The sequence below is a fragment of the Sciurus vulgaris genome (genome assembly GCF_902686455.1).
Source record: "Sciurus vulgaris genome assembly, chromosome: 10".
NCBI lineage: Eukaryota > Metazoa > Chordata > Mammalia > Rodentia > Sciuridae > Sciurus > Sciurus vulgaris.
Genome location: NC_136470.1, coordinates 125,635,967 through 125,656,910, shown reverse-complemented (window position 1 = coordinate 125,656,910; position 20,944 = coordinate 125,635,967). Strand labels below are relative to the sequence as shown.

The following is a 20,944-nucleotide window of genomic DNA, read 5'->3' as shown; positions in this document are numbered from 1 at the left end:
TCAGGGGTAGAGTGTTTGCCTAGCACCTGTGAGGCACTGGGGTTGAATCCTTAGCACCACATTATCAGGTTTCTTCCATGTTCGGCATGGGTGAGGGAAGGAGTTTCTATCAGAGGGATGAGCCAGCTGTAGATTAATCACAAACTTATTTAATAGAATAAACACAGGAGACAGTTATCTTTTTTAAATCAAAGGGGGTGGACGGATTGAACCATGCTAAGATCTGGCTGTAACAAAAATGGAGGAGCCCACCTTCTCTTTATAGTGGTACAGGTCGAGGGGTACCAGGAGGAGCTGCTTCTGTGAGGGAAGGATGGGGTGGAGTTAAGGGAACCATTAGCTCTAGCGGGTCCTCCCAGCAGGACCAGTATATTCCAGGTGGTGAGCCACTCTGCACGGAAGCCACATACTCAGGCAATCTGTAAAAATCTCTTCATGATTGCCAGTTCCTGGAAGCCAGATTTCCATGTCTGACAGCTCTCCAAGCCTGGTTTTAATTGCTGGTCATAAATGGCTCCCCACACCACATAAAAATAAGTAAAGGTATTACGTCCATCTACAACTAAAAATATTTAAGAAATAGGAATGATTTCTAGTATTTCTAGCTTAATTTTCTGAAACACCTATATACATGCCACTCCAAAATTCAAACTTATGGTCTATAAAATGTAATTTCCATCTCCCACCCACCCTTCACCTTCCCTGATTGAGGCACCACATGGAAGCCATTTAGGTCAAACACTTTGCCACCACTTACTCTCCTTTGGATCAGCAGGTCCTGTTGAAAAAATTCTTATGTCTTTGAGAGTTGCTTTATGATATCTACCCTCACCAGCTGCCATTTAGGAAAATGGCTGTATATAAGAAACCAGATTGTTGCCTGTCCAGTCCATCATACTACACTAGAACTCAGGAACTTTGTGTCAACAGTCCCTGCCAGTGGGTCACTGAGCATTCTTGAAGGCAACTCAGCCATGAGAGACCTCCAGGAATTTCTAATCTACCACAGTGAGGAAGATTTTGCAAGAAGCCACCCAAAAATATCTTACCAGTAAACCAAAAAGCCTCCTTCACCTGGAACAAGATTGGCAGACCTTTTTACTGGTTTTATAGTGTCGTCTTTGTTCCAAGGTCATGATGATATAGCAATTGTAGACACCTTTTCAATAATGGTTCATTTTCTTATGTACTGGAAATCTCTCACAGTCATTACACTATGCTAGAAACTGGTAAGAAGTATTGTTTTGGGATGAATTCTTGATGACCAGCAGTCAGGCATAAGGAAAAAAAAAATTATATCCTTTTATGCAAACTGAAGTTGAAGCATATCATTGCATTAACTAGTCAACAAACAAATAAAATACTGTTATGTGGTTCCCATAGTAATTTTAGAGGGCCTTACAAGTCAGTGTCAAATCGTTGTTCACAATTCACCCAATTCAGGAAGATACCATTTCTGCAGTCTCTAGGTTTCTCTGTGGAAGAGCACTTTTACAGCAATGTCTTAGTTACACCACATGCCACAAAAACACCTGGTTCTCTCTTCTTCACATCTCTGAGTTCTGCTAAGAATGCCATCCATTCCTCCTGCAAGACCCCAGGGGTTCAATTTAATTGTGGATTCTATCATTTAAGTCTCAATACTTCTTCCACAAGACTATTCAATTTGACAATTCCCTAGCTGGTCCTTCCAGCATGCTAAAACAAGGTAAAAATTTGGGGGGATCAGCCTAAATTCCCTAAGACAGATTCTTTGGCACTTTAGGAGATCTCAATAAATTGTAAAATCATGTACATATATAAACTTATTTTTTCAAATTAAGAAAATTCTTCAGAATAAAAAACATAAGAGGGGAATGGAAGTATAGTTCAACCGCAAGGCCCTGGGTGGGCTTAATACCCAGGGAAAAAATAAATAAAAAAGAAAATAAAAATAATGTAGTAGCATGTCTGTAATCTCAGCAACTCTGGAGGCTGAGGCCAGCCTGAGCAACTTAGCAAGACCCTGTCTCAGAATAAAAATAAATAAAGTGCTGGTGTAACACAACAATAGAGCACTTGTTTAGCATATGCAAGGCCCTGTGTTCTTTTCCCAGTACTGCAAGAAAAGGGCAAGGAAATGTTCCTGGCCCATTTCTGCTCCTATTTGCTGTCCCCACATTTCATGTAAACACTGGTGACTGACTGCTTGAGGGCTTTCTTCAGCTGCAGGCCCCTCAGGGATGCATGGGGAATGCTTGGGAATAAATCCCTCCCAGAACACCCTTCAACTATTGACAAAGGAGTTTGTGAATTAGTAGCCCAGCTCCTCCCTCACTCCTCAGATGGGACAGCTCCATGACCTGCTCTGCACAATCTCCCAGGTCTCCCATTGGTACAAACCTGATATCTGTAGTCAGCTGACTCATTTTATCCTCTCTGCTGTAGTTTGCATCTTGAACGTCCTCCAGAGGCCCATGTATAGAAGACTTGGTGGGTGGTCTGTGGTGCTATTGGTGGTGGAAACTTTAGGAGGTAGGCCTAGTGGAAGAAGTTAGGTCATTGGGGATGTGCCCTTAAAGAGATATTAGGACTCTCTCTCTTTCTTCCCAGCAGTCTTAAGGTACACTGCTTTTTCTTCACATGCTCCTGCCATGATGTTCTGCCTCACCACAGGCTCAAAAGCAACAAGCCAAATAAATGTGGACTGAAACCTCCAAAACTGAGCCAAAACAAACCTTTATGAATGCTTATAAGTTGATTATCTCTGGTATTTTGTTACAGTAATAAAGAGCTAACACCATCCATTTGCTTTTTTCCATGGCCATTGTACTACAGTTTCCTCCTTGTCTTTCCTGAGATCACCTTATGACCTGCATTCAAATCTGTACCTCATCTGGGGCACAGTGGTGCACACCTATAGTTCCAGGTACTTGGGAGGCTTAGGTGGGAGCATCACTTGAACTTAGGAATTCAACATCAGTCTGGAAAACAGCAGAATCCCATCTCATAAAACAAGCTACAGAAGTGGTGAGAGTACTGAGCCTCATCTGAGAATTTGTAAGTACAAGCCCTTTATCATGTTGGTTTCTTATCCAAATTAACATTAACTGTGTAATTTGAGAACCTCATGACAAGAAATTGGTTTTCCTGGGTTAAGTAGCACCTCTCATCTGACAGAAGCTAATACAAAGGAGAGATCCAAGATGGTGGACTAGAGGGAGGCTGCGTTCCTTGTCGTTCTGTAATTTGGGTTTCAAGCAGAGGAAAATCTGTTTGTGAGGCAGTCTTTGCTGCTCATTGATCCCCATATGTCCACCACGATCACCCCCGTCTGCCAGAATATCACTTACTTTTTGAGTGGATTGTTCACTGACTGATGCTTATCAACCACCATTTACCCGTTTGCCTGCCTTTTGCCTGCCCATCAATTACCTTTCACCTACTCATCACCCACTATCCAAAGTCCACTTGCCAATTGTCTGCTGTTAGCCTGCAGACCACCAGCAGATTGCCTGCTGCCCACTGTTGACTGAAGTTCATTGTCAAGTACCCACAGGTTTGGTTACATGTGGCTGCAACCATTTTGGGACAAGAGCCAGGACCTGCAGGACCCCTGACCTGACCAACCACGCCCCACATGGACTCAGCGTCCTCACCCCACCCTGCAGCTCCCCATTTGCCAACACCGTTTGGAAGTCAGTATAGCCATCTTGGATTATCCTGGAAGCAGAAGCTGCCATCTTTAGGTGAGGCAACTCCTGCTGGAGACTGGAAGCTCATTGTCAGATACCTCTCATGCATCAGGCTACTGAAGAGTAGGAGGTTTGAATAGTATATGACTTATAGAGTAGATTCTTTTCTCCTTTTTGAAAACATGTTTAAGTTTTTATTTATTTTTCTCGCTCTATTTTCCTTTTGTTTACCTGTTTCCTCAGAATCTCTTTCTCCCTTTTCTCATGCTAACAACCAAATTCTTCTGATTACATTTTCACTCTTCCTATGATCTAGAACTTCTATATATCTTTTCTTGTCCCATTACATCCCTAGTTACATCCTACACCCCTCCCCATCCTCTTTGTCCACCATTAGAAACTGTAGACCTCATTGCAAATCTGTTGGTTATGCTGCAAATAATAATTGAACTCATCCTCTCTGTTTTTTTATGACAACCCTGTTAACATCTTCATAGGGACTATTTGGTTTAGGGCTGCATATTGTCTGTACTGGGTGCTGCTATTATTGATCTCCCCCTTAAGAGTTTTAGGAAACCTGCAGGGTCACTATAAGCCTATGGGGGGAAACTGCAATACCCTAGATTCCCACTGTTAGAGGGGAAGATACATGAACAACATGAAAAAACAAGGGAAGAAAGTGTTCCAAACAAACCAAGATTCTATATTAATAGAATCCAATGACAGCATGGTAGAAGAAAGGTCAGAAAAGGAGTTCAGAATGTACATAATTAAAATGATCTGTGAAGCAAAGGATGAGATAGGAGAGCAAATGCAGGCAATGAATGATCACTCCAACAAAAAGTTAAAAGAGTGACCGCCCGAAGCAAAAGATCATTTCAATAGAGATAGAGATTCTGAAAACAAAACAAAACAAAACAAAAAAACTATACTCTAACAAAATATAACATCTCAAAGACATCGACAAATTTCTAGAGACACATGATCCTCCCCAACTGAATCAGGAGAGCATACACAATTTAAACAGGTCAATTCTCAGGCAATGAAATAGAAAAAGCCATTAAAAGCCTTAAAGAAAAGCCCAGGACCAGATGGGTTCTCAGCTGAGTTCTACAAGACCTTCAAAGAAGAACTTGTACCAATACTCCTCGAAGTACTCCATGAAATAGAAAAGGAGGGAACCCTTTCAGACTCCTTCTATGAAGCTAGTATCACTCTTGATACCAAAATCAACAAAGACACGTCAAGGAAAGAAAACTTTGGACCAGCATCTCTGATGAACATAGATGCAAAAATCCTTAACAAAATTCTGGCAAATCGCATAAAAAAACATATCAAGAAGCTAGTGGACCACAATCAAGTGGGGTTCGTCCTGGGAATGCACGGTTGGTTCAAATCTGGAAATCAATAAATGTAATTCATCACATCAATAGACAAGGTTAAGAATCACATGATTATTTCAATAAATGCAGAGAAAGCATTTGACAAAATACAACATCCCTTCATGCTCAAAACACTAGAAAAAATAGGAATAGTAGTAGCATATCTCAATATTGTAAAGGCTATTCATGCTAAGCCCATGACCAACATCATTCTAAGTGAAGAAAAACTGAAAGCATTCCCTCTAAAAATTGGAACAAGGGCTGGGGATATGGGTCAGTTGGTAGAGTGCTTGTCTCACAAGCACAAGGCCTTGGGTTCAATCCCCAGCACTGCAAAAAAAAAAAAAAAAAAAAAAAAAAGGAACAAGACAGGGATGCCCTCTTTCACCACTTCTATTCAATGTCATGCTTGAAATACTAGCCAGAGCAATTAGACAGACCAAAGAAATTAAGGGGATACAAGTAGGAAAAGAAGAACTCAAACTATCACTATTTGCTGATGACATGATTCTATATTTAGAGGATCCAAAAATCTCCACCAGAAGATTTCTAGAACTAATCAATAATTCAGAAAAGTAGGATATAAAATCAACATGCATAAATCTAATGCATTTCTATTCATAAGTGACGAATCCTCTGAAAGAGAAATTAGGAAAATGAGTCCATTCATAATAGCCCCCCAAAAATAAAATAAAATGCTTGGGAATCAATCTAACAAAAGAGATGAAAGACCTCTACAATGAAAACTATAGAACACTAAAGAAATAAAGAAAACCTTAGAAGATGGAAAGATCTCTCATGTTCTTGGATAGGCAGAATTAATATTGTCAAAATGCCCATACATCCAAATGCACTATACAGATTTAATGCAATTCCAATTAAAATCCCAATGACATTCCTCATAGAAATAGAGAAAGCAATCATAAAATTCATCTGGAAGAACAAAAGACCCAGAATAGCCAAAGCAATCCTGGGCAGGAAGAGTGATGCAGGAGGTATCGCAATACCTGAACTTAAACTCTACTATAGGGCAATAGTAACAAAAACAGCATGGTATTGGCACCAAAATAGACAGGTAGACCAATGGTGCATAATAGAAGACACAGAGAAACCCACATAATTACAGTCATCTCATACTAGACAAAGGTACCAGAAACACAATGGAGAAAAGATAGCTGGCAAACTGGAAGTCCATATGCAGTAAAATGAAATTAAACCCTTATCGTTCACCCTGTACAAAACTCAACTCAAAATAGATCAAGGATCTAAGAGACCCCCCACCAAACAGAAGAAAAAGTAGGCCCCAATCTCCATCACATTGACTTAGGACCAGACTTCCTTAACATGACACAAGAATGCACAAGAAATAAAAGCAGGAATCAATAAATGGGATAGATTCAAACTAAAAAGCTTTTCTCAACAAAGGTAACAATCAATAATGTGAAAAGAGAGCCTACAGAGTGGGAGAAAATCGAGAAAATCTTTTCCATGCACACTTCAGACAGAGCACTCATCTTCAAAGTTTATAAAGAACTTAAAAAACTTTACACCCAAAATACAAAAAACCCAATCAATAAATGGGCTAAGGAAATGGGCAGACACTTCAGAGAAGATAGAAAGGTAATCAACAAATATATGAAAAAGTGCTCATCATCTCTAGTAATTAGAGAAATGCAAATTAAAACCACCCTAAGATTTCATCTAACTCCAATTAGAATGGCTATTATCAAGAACACAAACAACTAAGTGTTGGCATGGATGTGGGGAAAAAGGCACACTCATACATTGCTGATGGAGTTGCAAATTGGTGCAGCCACTCTGGAAAGCAGTATGGAGATTCCTCAGAAAACTTGGAATGAACCCACCATTTGACCCAGCTATCCCACTCCTTGATTTATACCCAAAGGACTTAAAAATCAGCATACTACAGTGACACAGTCACAGTAATGTTCATAGCTGCTCAATTCACAATAGCTAAACCATGGAACCAACCTAAATGCCCTTCAATAGATGAATGGATAAAGAAACTGGTATATGTACATACAATGGAGTACTACTCAGCCAATAAGAAGAATAAAATTATGTCATTTGCTGGTAAATGGATGGAGTCAGAGAATATTATGCTAAGTGAAATAAGCCAATCCCCAAAAACCAAAGACTGAATGTTTTATGTTTTCTTTGATAAGTGGATGATGATACATAATGGGGGGTGGCAGTGGGGAGTAAGAGAAGGACAGGGGAACTTTGGATTGTGTAGAGGGAAATGGGGTGGGAGCGGTGGAGGAAGGAAAGATAGTGAACTGAGACAGACATTATTACCCTATGTACATGTATGATTACATGAGTGGTGTGAATCTATATTATACACAAGCATAGAAATTAAAAGTTGTATCCCACTTGTGTACAGTGAATCAAAATGCAGAGCCCGCCCAACCCCCAAGCCAAGATCAGACGCCATCGTGGAGCCTGCCTGCCTGCTCCCCTACTGCTGAGGGACACCGCACTTACCTCTGTGCTGACTCAGCACACCCTCGCTGGGGCCCCCCAGCTTCTTTGGAGGCTGGTGCAGGCATTTTGAATTATTCCTGAGGGCGTGGCCATCATCATCTGAAGGGGGGCTCCCTTCCTGAGACACCTACAGGAGGCTGGAGGCCCTTTGGCAGGACTCGGGAGTCAAGAAGAGGAGGTATTGAGAGACTCCGGGCCAACTCCGGGCCAACCCCGAGCCGCGGGTGAGTCAGTCTCTCCCACTGAGCTAGGCTCCCTGGACAGGTCAGTAGTCCTGGAATGCAGGGAACTTCGTGGAGTAGAGTGGCCCTGTGAGACTCCCCTGCTGGAGCCGTGAACCCAGACAACCAGGACTATTGGAGAGGAGGGCCGCACAGCGAGAGGCTTCGACGCAAATGAGGGTTCAAGGCCCAGGTGGTAGCTCTGGTCCCCAGGGAACATAGAAGAAGAGGGCCGCTCAGCGAGGGAGTCCCTCACAGGGCCAGGCTCTCCAGCCCAGGCGGTGGGTCAGGACCCCTGGGAACATCACAGAGGAGGGCTTCCCAGTCCAGGTGGTAGTTCTGGACCGAAGGGAACTGCTCAGAGGAGAGCTGCCCAGCGAAATTTCCCCCTGGTGAGTCTTCCCCGTTGGGCAAGGCTTTTCCACCAGGGCAGGAGAACCAGAGACACAGGCCCAGATCAGACATGCCCCAGTCTGCAGTCTAGTCCCCCTTTGGTTGACCATTGGTCAACAAGTAGAGGCGCCTCTGCCCACTAACAGGGAATATACCCCACCTGAAGGCCACCACCCCTAGAGGGGCAGCTTCCTTGTGGAGCACCACATTATCAAGTTCCTCCAAGACCTCAGGCTACTGAAGGCTAGGAGGTGAGTTATTGGATATCTACAGAGACACTATTAGTCAATAGAGGAAATCTGCAATATCTCAGAGTTTCAATACTAGAGGAGCAGATACCTGAGCAATGTGAGAAAACAAGGGAAGAAAATGTCCCAAACAAACCTAGATGGTATAGCAATAAAATCCAATGACAGCATGGCAGAAGAAATGTCAGAAAGGGAGTTCAGAATGTACATAATTTAAATGATTAGAGAAGCAAATGATGAGATGAAAGAGCAAATGCAGACTTTGAATGATTGCACCACTCAACAGTTCAACGGGAAGCAAAAGATCATTTCAATAAAGAGTTAGAGATACTGAAGAAAACCAGACAGAAATCCTTGAAATGAAGGAAACAATAAACCAAATTAAGAACTCCATAGAAAGCATAACCAATAGAACAGAACACCTGGAAAACAGAACCGCAGACACTGAAGACAAAATATGTAATCTTGAAAACAAAGTTGACCAAACAGAGAAGATGGTAAGAAATCATGAACAGAATCTACAAGAACTGTGGGATATCATGAAAAGGCCAAATTTAAGAATTATTGGGATTGAGGAAGGCTTAGAGAAACAAACCAAAGGAATGAACAATCTATTCAATGAAATAATATCAGAAAATTTCCCAAATCTGAAGAATGAAATGGACAATCAAATACAAGAGGCTCATAGGACTCCAAATATACAAAATTACAACAGACCCCCACCAAGGCACATTATAATGAAAATACTTAACATACAAAATGAAGACAGAATTTTAAAGGCTGTGAGAGAAAAAACATCAAATTACATTCAGAGGGAAACCAATATGGATATCAGGAGATTTTTCAACCCAGACCCTAAAAGCTAGGAAGGCCTGGAACAACATTTTTCAAGCCCCGAAAGAAAATGGATGCCAACCAAGAATCTTATACCCAGCAAAACATACCTTCAGATTTGATGGCGAAATAAAATCCTTCCATGATAAACAAAAAGTAAAAGAATTTACAAGAAGAAAGTCGGCATTACAGAACATTCTCAGCAAAATATTCCATGAGGAAGAGATGAAAAACAAAGAAGCAAATCAGCAAAAGGAGGAACTACCCTAAAGGAATAGCCAAATAAAGGAGAAACCAAGTCCTTGGATGTTTCAGAATCAGTAAGATTATCTCATTATAGCTTCCAGGATGTGTCATTTCCAAGCTAACAACAGCTACAAAGACTTTTAAAGGTAACACTAACTTTGACGTAACTGCATAATTTATACCAAATAAACGTAAGTACTATTTAACCAAATAATTTGTCACAAACCAAAGTCTAAAGATGACTTCACATAACTTTTTAAATAATAGATAATAAGAAAAACTGCTCTTTTTAAGGTTATTTATATCTTAAAGTGATACATTTTTAAAAAATTGTTTAGTAATTTAAAGCAGAAAACAATAAGTGGAAAATTTACATTTTTAGAAGTACATTCTTAGCCAGGCATTGTGGTGCAAGTCTGTAATCCCAGCCACTGAGGAGACTGAGGCAGGGGGATCTTAAGTTCAAGATCATCCTGGACACTTTTATAGTAAGAACTTGTCTCAAAATAAAAATAAAAAGGGCTGAGGATATAACTCAGTAGTAGAGCATCCCTGGTAGAGCACATTCTAAAAATATATATTAAGGTATAATGATTTTGAATTTATTTTATTTTTACTTTTTTTTTTTTTTGCTGTGTTGGGGATGAAACCCAGGGTCTCCTGCACACGTGCTAGGCAAGCACTTTACCAACTGAGCTACATCCTTGGCCCAATGATTTTTTTTGCATGAATATATAAATAATGTTTATTAACATATAATATAGAAAATATTCAATCAAAGAATACTTGAGAACCTCTATGTGTTCTGCTTCCAAGGGCAACAAAGATGATAACATGCATTTCAGATAAAAATATTCACAGCAAGAGAAAAAATTAATAGGTATGCAAGTGTTTACCATAGAAGAAGACCAAAGGTAACAGAATAAGAAAAGGTGTCAGGAAAGGAATAAGATGAAAATCCTTTGGTAATTTCTAAGATTTACTCTAGCAAGTGGTTGAAATGATCCCTGAAGAGTGGATTTATTTCTATTGGAAGAGACACTAAGCATAACAAATGTGTGCTAGTGTGAAGCAGTTAATATTAAGAAAAGTTCCCGTAAAACAGGGTGACATGGATATGAACTACTTAACTACTTGAACTTTTCTACTTAATTTCATAGACTGTAATGAGAGTAATTCCAACCCTTATGTGCCTACAATCATCCAGTAGAATTCCTGTTTCCTCAACTAATAGGAAGTCCCTACCATTACTCACGTTGTCTTACATCTATACTTGGACTCATTTGGGCTTTCATGACAACTGATAATTAACTTACTTTCTCTATCCTTTCTTTTCTGGTCCAATAAATAATAATTTTCCAGCACTGCGTTTTTATTAGCTTTCATCTAATTTTATGCCAACTACCTGCGGTATGGGGCATTTTTTTTTTCCTCCAGTTAACTCCTGTTACAGGACTGTTGTGCAACCCAGAGTCCCTCTGCAGTAATATGAACGTCATCTTGGAAGAGCAACCACTAATGACCAGCAAAATGACACAGGAACAAGTGTGGCGGGCACCAGGGGCAAAAGCGACGTAGCAGGGCTGACCAGGCTTTGAAGATCTCTAGTTCCCCGGACTTCCCACCCTACACCCCACTTACTGCCCTTAAGCACCCTCCTCGGCCCCACTTTGAAAGGTTGGCCAATTCCAGGGCTGGATCACCTTTAAGTGCAAGGGGCCTCCCGAATACGCAGCTGCGACTGAGGGGATCCGTGGTTACTGGAAAGGAAGGCCTCTCGCGCAGCCTGCTTCAGCCCGTCCAACTCGGGGCTGCCAGGCGCGGGGACCAGGACCCTGCAGCAAACGGCCGCAGGTGAGACGAGTGGCTGGTGGTCCCTTGAGCTTCCCGCCTTGTGGGGCGAGTGGAGAAGTGCAGCCGGCCGATTGCAGGAGCCGGTCCCTGGGGTTTGAAGGGAGGCGAGCGAATCCGGGCCAGCGTCGCCCTCTAGGAAGGACGCCACCGCCGTTTGTTGTCTGGGGTGGAGTTGTGTCAACCCCCACGCAAAAACCCCGCGTCACTGAAGGGATGGAGACAGGGACCCCGCTCAGGCCTCGGCTCGTGGAGGGTGACCGCAGGTGCCCTGGGAAGCGGAGGGCTGGGATCCCTCTTGGAGTGCCCCAAGGCAGGCACGCGCGGCGTTCGGTTGCCATGGTAGCCGCGGGCGGAGCGGGCGCAGGGCAGCCGCGGGGCGGGGAAGACCGCGGTGGAGCGCAGCCAATCCACCTGCAGAGCTGGCGGCGGAGCAGCGGGCAGCAGCCACCGCCGCGCTCTAGTCCCAGCGCTCCAGGCCCGGGGAGCCTGCGACCCAGAGCCAGAGCCGCGTACCTGCAGCAGCCGTCCCAGCTTTGGCTGCTTCCTGCACCTCTGCGGAGTCCGGGTGAAGTGGCCTATGGGTCTCCAGCACCTTTGGGACACAGGGGAGGAGCCAGACGCGCAAGAATTGAAAAGACCCTTTTAGCCGACTCAGTTGTACCCTGCGAAATCTGATACTTCCAGAACAAGCTGTTAAATTTGGGCTAAGAAAGCCATCATACCTTATATTTAAAGACAAATCCCACTCTCTTTACAACCTTGAGATAGGGTATGATTCTTATTTATAGGTGTAGAGGTCAAAGAACCTTCTCTTTCCCCTTTGGAGTACTTGCGTCTGGAAATGAACCGGCAGTGGGTAAATTATCAGAAGGAAAGGCACGCATATTTCCCACAAGCATCGCAGGAGAGGGAATACCAGGGTCCCTTTTGGTGGATCTAGTCTCTACTCTTTGTGTAAATAAGGGATCTTCAGAGAGAAGCCCTTCCCTACATTTGCTGCTCCCCAGGTGCACACTTTGAAGTTCAAAGTGACATGTTTTGGGGTATCATTTTCTGAGCTTCAACATGGGAATCAAGTCCGAAAACCAAGGTCCGAGTCCAAAAAATTCTGACATGAGTGTAGAACAGCATTGTCCAGTAGAAATTTTACTTAAACCACATATGTAATTAAAATTTTCCTACTACCCACATTAAAAGGCAAAAAGAAATATTATGTTTAACCCAATATATAAAACATATTCTGTTGAACATACTCTGTTTAACCCAATATATAAAAGACATTTATTTCCATATGTGATCAAATTAAAATATTAATATATTGAAATGATCCCCCCTATATTGTCTTCAATCTGGTCAGTGTTTGACCATATGACATGTCTCAATTTGCGCTAGCGACTGTTCAAGGGTCTAACTGCTCCCATAGTGGTCAGCAGAGACCTTGAACTTGGAGCTTAATTCCAGTCACTCTCCATTTTGTCTAGTCCTGGATTGTCTCATCTGAAAAAGCATGTGGGAAAATGGTTTTGGGATTGTTCTCTTTAGATTTTACCTCTAAAATGTTATTTGGGCTACAAACTATTTTCTGTTGGCAACAAGCTAAAGTCTCTCATTTCATATTTGGTTTTTCTTTTCTCTTTGTATTTTTTCCAGTGCTGGGGATCAAACCCAGAACCTTGCACTGCTAGGCAAGCACTCCACCTATGAGCTACAACCCTAGTGCCTTATTTTGTTTCTTGTAATCATCAGAGTGTTTATTACATACATACAGAATTATATGAATTGTCCTTACTTGACAGTTAACAGCATTCACATTTTAAATATGAGGCAGAAAAAAATACAGGGACAAGCATCATATCTTTAACTTTCTTTTGAGTGAAATAAGTGCAGTTACAGAAAGATGCAAGAAAAGCAGGGCAGAATCCTCTTGTAATGATTGCTGGAGAAATTGGAATTCACTTTAGGGTATTGGAGAAGAATTTATACCAAGACTGAAGCAATCAAGTTAGACAAGTACATTACAGGGATCATTTTATTGTAATTAACCTTCTCTTTATTAGCTTTGGGATTTCCCATAAAGAGACACATTACTCATTTTACTATTATGTCTATTTCTTGGGTTTCTTATATCCTGTAATCTCATCTTTATGAGAAACTTATTTTATCTAGGTGGTGTTTTGGTTTTATTTTGGTTTTGCCACATGGAAACGGTTTCAGTCTCATTTTAATTGAAAAGAGAGAAGTGAGCCTGCAGTTTTTATGAACAAGGAAGCAAAGGCAGATTCCCTGAAATGGAGTGATACATACAATTCTTTGAAATTGATTAAAATACTTGCCATGGCTGTGGGTGTGCTTCACCTAGGATGCAGAATACCCTGTTTTGCCACAGAATTTTGAAATTAGCATCTGCATATTAGAGAACTTGGGGAAGTTAATATACTATTTAAATTGAAAAGGACAAGAATCATTTTGATTGCCATTGGAATCTGAATGCTTCCCCAAGCGTGTCTCTATGTGAGGGGATGGGAAAGCGTGGGTCACAATCCAATTCAAAAACCACTTGTAGGAAATCTGTCTGCACGTTTACTTTCTTAAATCCCCCAACTGGCTTTCCATTGTAATTTACTTTTTTCCTGGTCCTGATTTATAAATCGTATAGTAAATATTTTATTAGCAAACCTCAGTCCCTGTGGAAGAAGCTTAGGAGTACATGAATAACATAATATGTACTTATGGACCAGATGTTTTAAAAGATGCTTTGGGAGGCTGGGGTTGTGGTTCAGTGGTAGAGCACTTGCCTAGCACATATGAGGCACTGGGTTTGATCGTCAGCAACACATTAAATTAATTAGTTAATTAATTAATTAAAGGTATTGTATCCACCTACAACTACAAAATTTTTTTAATTAATGTGCTTCCAGAGATATAAATGAGTAAGATGCAATTCTGATATCCTTGTCAAAACTGAAATCCAGAGAGAGGAGTCAGATGATTATTCAAGCAGCTCTGATACTTGGCAGAGGAAGGCAGGGATCACAGCAGGTGTGCTATGTAGCGTTAAAGTCTTCTGATTATTCTCTTAGGGTCCCACTGACCATTTCCCCCTCCATCTTGTGCGCCAGCCCTTAATCCTTGAGACTCCTGCTGGTGGCTTAACACCAAACTTCTAGTTGCTTTTCTATACTGATGAAGAAATAATACCCTACCTCATGTTCCCTCCACCCCACAACCTAGCATTGTCCTGGCATTTTAGAATCTATGGTTCACATATTCTTACACTACAGTTCCTGGACCTTTCATAGATGGTGATTTTCTAGCCATGTTACCTGGGCGTCCCTCTCCGTTTACTTAGTTCTTCACCTCTGAAACCTTGACCTCAAAGGTCACTGTGTTCCGTCCAACTTTCTCACACTTCCTCACACCTTCTGGAAATTGGTGAGCTCTCCAGACCCTGGGCTCACCCACCCACGCCCATGGCAACAGTCTCCTGGCCACTGTACAACCAGACTGTCTTCCCTAGTCCTGGATCCCGTGGTCTCCCCCATGTGGATCTGCCCTACTGGCTCATTCATGGCTATCCAATTTGGCTAGACTTTTTTCTTATTTTAAGTACATTGATAAAAATTAGAACAGTATATTTTTAACAAAGACAATTTAACATTACCTCATTTTGTCTCTCATTCCTTCTGCTCTTCCAAAGTTTGTGTTAAGGGCTGGGTGTGGGCAGTTCAGTGGTAGAATGCTTACCTAGCATGCGTGAGGCCCTGGGTTTGATTCTTGGCACTGCAAAGAACAAATAGGAAAATACATGAGATTTATGTTAAAAATAAACCTTTTAATCAATATGACATTCATACCTGGATAAGCACACAGTTCTGAGCATTATTAGTGTACAGGCCAGAGCATTGTCAAGTGAACCTACCACCCAGGTCAAGAAAGAGCATAACCCGAGTAAATGAATAACATAATATGTACCTATGGACCAGGTGGGGGTTTTTGTTTGTTTGTTGTTTTGTTTTTTGAAACAGGGTCTCACTGATGTGCTTAGGACCTCACTAAACTGCTGAGGCTGGCTTTGAACTTGTGCCCTCCTGCCAAAGCCTCCCAAGATGCTGGGATTACAGGCATAATCTCAGAACCCCCGTCCTTCCCCTTTCAGTCCTTTCCTTCCTGCTGTCCTGATTTCTGACAATGTATATTAGTGTTGACCTTTTGTATAAATGGGACTTCACAGTATGCCTTTTTTATAACTTATTTGTCGTTGTGTTTGTAAGATTGTTCATATGTGCCTCTGGTGTATTCATTTGCACTGCTGTCTAGGGTTCCGTTCTGTGACTGTGCCACAATCGATCCATTCTACTGATGGACATTTTTCCCCATGTTTTGCTGTTTTGAAGATGCTGTTTCGACATTCTGGTGCCATGTATTTTAGCGCACGTGTGCATATCTTTCCATGCCTGCGAATGGAATGAATTCACTATCCTTTCTTCTGCTCGAGTACCTCCACTTACAGGAAGGCAATTTTGTCCAGGGCAGGGGTTGTCCGAATAAGGCTTGGGGTACGCCCTCTGAAGATGGAGCGCTGAGGCCTTGTTAAGGGAGTAAGACCAAGTGCTTCAGGCTCCCTGCCCAGAATAAAGGAATGATTCCCTCTGAGAGAGGAAATGTGTAATGTAGAGAGAGCAATTAGCACTGCCTGTGGAACCAGAGAAACCTCAGAGAGGAGGAGATGGTGGGCAAGGAGTGCTTTGGTAAACGGTTGGGGTGCTTTTGAAGGGAAAGGATGCAGCAAGGACACCTGCAGGGAGAGCACAGGCCAACACTAGTGTTCAGCAAGCAAGGACCTACTCGTCTCTGATTTCCCACCCTAGGCCTGGACAGTTTCTCGGGGTTTCCATCTTTAGTACAAGAAGGACTTAACTTAGTCTCACCTCATTTCAGTTGCCCTTCATCATGTTAAATCTTTTTCTCTGCTCTCTGAAATGCGCCTTCCTACATCTCTAGTGGACCCTCTTCTCTCCTCTTATATGAAGACACTAGAAGTTGTGAGCTGTGTTTTCCCTCCTTTTCGCTCAACAGATCCCACTTTTTTTTTTTTTTTAAATCTCCTTGCCTTTAGGCACCCAGAATTGCTGGAGTGCTGTTTTATTTTGTTGTAACAAAGCACTTTGTTGACTGCTTAGACAGTTCATGAAGTTGCCTCTCTCCTAATCCGTAGCTCCTGTCTGCACCGGGTGAAAGGCCCTCACCTGTCCCTGCTTGAATTCTACAGTGGGACAGTATCTTTAAAATCCCTGTGTTTATGATGTCACATTTCACAGCACATTTGGTATCTTCCTGGGATAGGTAAAGACACCCAAAAACATGTTTTGAAATGTCCCTTTTACTTTGGTTCTCAGTGATAGAACAAGATAACCATCCTTCCTTTAGCCAGTATTTGTTGGATGCTAGACTGAGTGCCTGAAAGTTCGCCATGCTAAAGGGCAACAGTGATATTCAAGGCCAGCCAGGTTTTGGGCTTCAAGGTCAAATGTGAAGTTGTCACTGGGGATAGAAGACGGGAAGGTCACAGAATAAAGAATCAATTTCAATAAAGCAAGATAGGTGCTTACAATGGTGGCATCATTGGTGACCAGAGTTGATAGAAGAGTCCTGACTCAATCCATATACAGGCATGAGGAATGCTTTCTAGAAGAAAACTATACCATAATCGTAGGAGAAAGTCTAAAACGTGGGCCAGAACAGAGAAGGAGGTATCTTAAAGGTGCTCAGTGGAGAAGAGCTGGCCAAAGCATACTGGGAGTGGGAAGAAACTAAAGCTAGAGAATGTCTGATTATACAGAGCCTTGAAGGAGAATGGTCTGAATCAATGGGCTGTTTTAGAAGGAGAATGGTCTGAATCAATGGGCTGTTTTAGAGGTTTTCAAACATGGCGGTGACATCTTTTAAAAAAATGTACAGTTGGGCATGGTGGTACATGACTATAATCCCAGTGGCTTGGGAGGCTGAGGCAGGAGGATCACAAGGTCAAAGCCAGCCTCAGCAACTCAGCAAGCCCCTGTCTCAAAATAAAAAAGAAAAGAAAAAAAAAAAAAAAAGGTGGGGGGTGGGGGTGGGGGTTGGAGATGTGGTTCAGTGGTTAAACACCTCTGGGTTCAATCCGTGGTACCAAACAAAGAAAAAAAAATGTTTAAAAAACACTGTAGACAAAGTATGGAAAATAGATTCAAATGAAAGAAAGGAACTCAGGGAAGCCAGCAAGCCGGCCACCTCTAGGCCACATGAGAGAGTAGTCTGGATATAGATAAACATGGCTGAAGTGGGGATACATTAAGGAGGAAGAATTAACAGGACATAGTATTTGAGGGAAAAAGGAAGTAAATGAAGATCCCCCTCTTTTAAAATTTTATTTCCAGGTTAGTACAAAATGGATTGGTGAGGCAGCCTCTTCTTGTGTCTGTGATCTTAGGCAGGAATTGATAGTCAGAGGTGATGGAGGAAGATCACATCACCAAATTAAAGAATTCAGAGAAATGTAACGTTGGGCTGAGCAAACAGTTTGATGTCACTGTTCCCCTGGCCCCAAATCAAGCATGCTGGTTGAATGATAAAGTGGCCCCCTATTTCTTGTGCTTCAGGGTCTTCCAGCCCATCTGTACAACCACTGGTGGTTTGTGCAGCTTGTGCAGTTCCCTCATGGCTGTCTTTATTGGCTATGGATTAATAAGCACATCCTTTTCATTGTTTTCTGAATTTCCGATGTATTTAAATCCTCTTGAGAGTTTTTTGCTGAATGCTTTAACCTCATGTCCAAATGAGCAGCATTATCTCTTCCATGATGAAAAAGTTTATCACTCCAAGGACTGACAAGCAGTCTGTCTGTATGGGTCTGATCAGGCTGCTATGAGAAAATATCGGAGCCTTAGTTGGGTGACTAAGCAACATAAGTTTTTCTCATAGTTCTGGAGACCAGGAAGTCCAACATCAGGGTGCCAGCATTCAGTAACTGGGAGGCCTCCCTGCCTGCCTGGCTGTCCACAGCTGCCATCTTGCTGTGTCCTCACATGGAGAGCGCTCTGGTGATTCTTTCACTCTTATGAAGGAACTAGCTATTGGTTCAGGGCTATATTCTTTTTATTTATTTATTTTCTTTTGGTACCAGGAATTGAACTTAACCACTGAGTCACATCCCCAGCCCTTTTATATACTTTATTTACTCTCACTGAGTTGCTTAGGGCCTCACTAAGTTGCTGAGCTTGGATTTGAACTTGAGATCCTCCTCCCGAGCCTGGATTACAGGTGTGTGCCACCGTGTCTGGCAGTTCAGGACTATATGCTTATGACCTCATTTAATCTTAATCACTTCCTTTAAAGACCCTATCTCCAGTAGGGGGGTTAGGGCTTAACAAATGAATTTGGAGGTGGTTATAATTCAGTCTATGGCATAGTCCAAAAAAAGTATTTTTATTATATTGGTATATTTATTATTAAACATATTGTATGTTCAAGGTCTAATTTGATTAGCTGATTATCTTTACTGTTGGATGAATGCAATTAAATCTGGATGTGGTGATGTTTGTTTGTACTAATATTAACATGGTTGGAAGTAGATTTTACTACCCAAAAGCCAAATATCCGTAAAATGCTTTTGCTAGAGGGATTGGTTCTAGCCTTGTATATTTGCCCCAATTCTTGTCTCAGGTAAGTGAACTAGGATCTCTTATCCCAATTTTTCTATCTGTTATCAGATATTTAGGTTGCTTTCAAGTGTTTTGCTCTTACAGACTGCTTCAGTAAATAATATCTTTGCACCTGTATGCTTTTGCCTTAGAGAATACAGGTGCAATTCCTAAATGTCCAGTTTGCACATTTACATTTTGCAGGCCTTCTGTTGTATTGACAATAGGTCGTATGGATTTACACTCCATGTATGCCAGAGTTAGTTTTCAATATTTTTGCCAAGCTTGGATTTCATTAAAATTTTTAATCACTGTCTGCTTTATATGTGATATATGGTGTCACATTGTTTTAACTTATAGTACTTTAATGATGAATACAGTTGCATATTCTCTTGTTAATCATTTTGAATGGACTTTGTCTTTTAGAGTCACCTTGCTTCACAGCAAAATTGAGCATGAAGTACAGAGAGTTCCGTTGTACCTTCTGCCCTGAACCATGGACAGCCTCCCCACTACCAATATCCCCTACAAGAGTGGTTCGGTTTTTAGAATGGGTCACATATGTTGACACATCATTGTCACCCAAAGTTCTTAGATTAAAGTTCACTCTTGGTGTTGTAGATTCTACTGGTTTGGACAAATATATAGTAACAAGTATCTACATTATATTATCATAAAAGTTTCACTACCCTAAAAATCCTCTGTGCTCCACCTCTTCATTCTTCCTCCCTAGTCAAGCCCAACCACCACTGATTCTTTGAATGCCTCTCTAATCTTCGCCTTCTAGAGAATGCCTGTATTGGAATCATACAGGACATGCCTTTTCAGATTGACTTCTTTTCCTTAAGTGCATGTAAGATTCCTCCAATTCTTTTTATTTTATCCATTTATTTATATGTTGTGCTGAGAATCGAACCCAGTGCCTCACACGTGCGAGGCAAGCGCTCTACCACTGGGTCAGAACCTCAGCCCTGCTCCAGTTCTTTTCATAAATCATTTTGCATTTGACCACAGTGCCTTGGAAGGAATGCCCTGCCTTATTTCATGTCAGGAGACATATGATGTCCATTTGTTCTGTTGAGAGTAACTTTGATCAGTTGGTCAGGGTGCTAAGAAATCTCCATTATAAAGTTACCCCTTTTCCCTCTGTAATTAATAAATGTTTCGTAGGAAGATACTTTGAGATTATATGAAATATCCTATTTCTCTTCATTCTTGGATCCACTAATTTTCAGCATTTCCCTGAAATGATTATTACTGTGGTTTTGCTAAATGGTGCCAAATGGTGATTTCTCAAACTTAAAAATTTGAGGGTTTTTTCTCCATAGTTTTTCTGTCTTTTTATTTTTCTGTAAGACTTTTCCTCACTTAAAATATTATTAAAAATTCTTCTGTTCACTTATTTAAAAAAGCATAAAATCTCATGAGCACTTTCTGATATATTAAAAATTTAAGATTACAGAAGAAAGAGAACACTGAAGATCTTTCAGATTAACAAATAGTTTAAATTTGAAAAAGCTACTTAAAGAAATGAAATCATAGGGCTATGGTTGTGGCTCAGTGGTAGAGCGCTTGCCTAGCACACACATGAAGCCTCAGCACCACATAAAATAATAAAACAATAAAATAAGGGAATTATGTCCATCTATAACTAAATTTTTTTAGATAAAATGAAGTTATCACTTCAAAGCATCACTCCCTGCCAGTGATCTCCAGTGATGCTTCATTCTTAGGGTAGAAACAGGTCTTCCCAGATGGAGGAGGTGACATCAAGAGTCTTGATGAGCTCCTGTCACCATAATGCTTAGATGCAAGTCAGACTGCACAGATGAGAAGCTGTGTAGATCCAAGTGACTTGGAAATTAGAAATTCACCAGAAGCAGAAAACAGGGATATGTTATTTGTCAC

General features: G+C 41.4%; 1 long non-coding RNA gene across 1 annotated transcript; it reads left to right on the top strand.

Annotated features, from left to right (window-relative positions):
* The first annotated feature begins 9,348 nt into the window (after positions 1-9,348).
* LOC306670323 lies at positions 9,349-16,088 on the top strand. Its single transcript, XR_013766379.1, has 3 exons — positions 9,349-11,360; positions 14,279-14,399; positions 15,755-16,088. It is a non-coding gene; the product is annotated as an uncharacterized lncRNA (long non-coding RNA).
* Positions 16,089-20,944: the final 4,856 nt, after the last annotated feature.